This window comes from Urocitellus parryii, chromosome 4, assembly GCF_045843805.1.
Source record: "Urocitellus parryii isolate mUroPar1 chromosome 4, mUroPar1.hap1, whole genome shotgun sequence".
Lineage (NCBI taxonomy): Eukaryota > Metazoa > Chordata > Mammalia > Rodentia > Sciuridae > Urocitellus > Urocitellus parryii.
Window position 1 is genome coordinate 55,252,173 of NC_135534.1, and position 2,361 is coordinate 55,254,533.

At 37.8% G+C, this 2,361-nt stretch overlaps 1 pseudogene; it reads right to left on the reverse strand.

Moving 5' to 3' along the window:
• Positions 1 to 245: 245 nt before the first annotated feature.
• Positions 246 to 1,138, reverse strand: LOC144254672 (olfactory receptor 8U3-like; annotated as a pseudogene).
• Positions 1,139 to 2,361: the final 1,223 nt, after the last annotated feature.

Genomic DNA, 2,361 nt, shown 5'->3' on the forward strand with positions numbered 1-2,361 from the left:
ATGTATAGTCACCCAGAATGTTGCTTTTGAGGATTTTTTTTAAAAATTGAGAGCTTATATTGTTGTCAAATTAGTAGTAGCCACTTCATTTTCAATAGATGAAAGACAGACAATTATTGACATTATAGCTTGTAAATTAATCCTGATTAGTTCATGATGATTGGTTGGATTAACTTTCTATCACATTGGTTATACCATGTCAGTATATCACACTCTCATACCACCACATTCTGATAACTTGCTCACTATGATTCTTTGCCCTCTAGCATTTTTTTCAGGGTGTTTTTTACTTCCGTGTTCCTCAGGCTGTAGATCAGAGGATTAAGCATGGGAATCACAAGACTACAAAACACAGAGATCACTTTGTTGTATTTCCACGAATTCTCTGCTTTCAGTTGCTGCAGGTACATGAAAAATAATGTCCCGTAAAAGATGGTGACCACAGTGAGGTGGGAGGCGCAGGTGGAAAATGCTTTGCACTTGCCCTCGGAAGACTGCATTTTTAAAATAGAGAAGAGGATGCAGATATAGGAGATGAGGACCATCATCCCACTTTTTTGTGGGTATCAGAGCAGGAAAGGGCAAGAAGAGGAGGGTCAGCACAGTAGAAGTGGAGGATCATGTTGGAGTCGCAGAAAGACAACTGGAAAGTCAGGACGGTTTGTATCACAGAGTTCAGGAAGCCATAGGTGTAGACTCCTATCACCAACTCCTTGCAGACCCGCTGTGTCATAATGGCTGTGTAAATCAGAGGGTTGCAGATGGCCATGTAGCGGTCATAGGCCATTGTAGCCAAGAGGAAGCATTCGGTAGTTGCAAAAGCACTAGAGAAGTACAGCTGAGCAAAACAGCCAGAAAAGGAAATAGTTTTTTTCTTCACCAATAAATTCTGAAGCATTTTGGGTCCAATGGAAGATGAATAACAAAGATCAATGAATGCCAGGTGACTGAGAAAATAGTACATGGGGGTGTGGAGGTGCGAATCTGCCTTGATGAGCAGGATCAGGCCAAGATTTCCCACTAGGGTGATGAGATAGATTACCAGGAACATCACAAAGAGCGGGAGCTGAAGCTCTGGATGGTCTGTGAATCCCATGAGGACAAATTCTGTCACCATGGTTCGATTGCTTCTTGCCATTTTGGTCTCTTGCCTACTGTGGAAAAGAATGAATTAAAAAATAATTAGATTTTTAAAAACAAAAGCTCCTTTGTCTTTGTTCCAGTACCAGATGATAAAAATTTGGCTTTACATTTCTAAGAGTTAAAGGTTGTCCCTTTCATGGGACTTTATTTTGCTAAAACACATTTAGAATGTTTGAGCTCATTTCTTTATGGAATAGGGGGCATGATTTTTCTAGAACAGGGTCTATTTTCATGTTAACAGTGTAAATACTTTCAGTTCCTTTCAATAAATGTGTATCTCTGGGTCCCACTTGGGACAGGATAGCATGCTTGGTGTTGGGTGGAGATAGAATACTACATTGTCTTTGTTCTCATGGAGTCTAATTCCTCAAAGAAGAGCGACCTGGGTATGACTAGAGATGTACAGAGTGATGTAGGACTTAGGAGGGAGAGATTGGAATGGGGATGGTGTAAATAGAAAAAGCTTCATTCAATTCTTGTCCACTTACCAAACATATTGCACATCTATAATGTGCAATATGCTTCATTCAATTCTTGTCCACTTACCAAACATATTGCACATCTATAATGTGCCAGATGCTATCCTAAATGAAGATGACACAAAAATGAATAAAACATGTCTGTCTTTAGTGAGTTCACAGGCTAGTAGGAAAAATACATATATAAATAACTAATTGCAATTCAGTGTGGATAGTACTATGAAGAGAGAAATCCCCTAATTCCACTTGTCTACTGGAAGGGTGTTGTGCCTGTGTGTGTGTGTGTGTGTGTGTGTGTAGGATCAAAAATCTTTAAAGAGACAACACTGAATTATATACACTATTAGGCTGAATATTTTAAATTATAAATGCAATATGTTCACTTGGTAAAAATTTTACATAGTACAGAGGGATATAAATAAAAGGAAAAAAAAACCCTGAAAATAAAAACAACCCCTCCCCCCAGTGTTCTCCATACTACCTCCAATATAATTGCTTAATGGTGAACAGTTCCTTCTGTATCCTAAAGATTTGATGTAGAGTTGATACACACACATGCACACACACATTTTTCCTACATAAATGAGATCATATAATTTTGTACCTTGCTTCTTTTTACACTTTGCAGTATTTCCAAATTCATGATATTCCTTTTGTAGCTGTATCATAACTTAATAATGTATTCCCTCTTATTGGACATTTAAATGTTTATAATTTTTGTTAGTTTTTTTTCTATTTC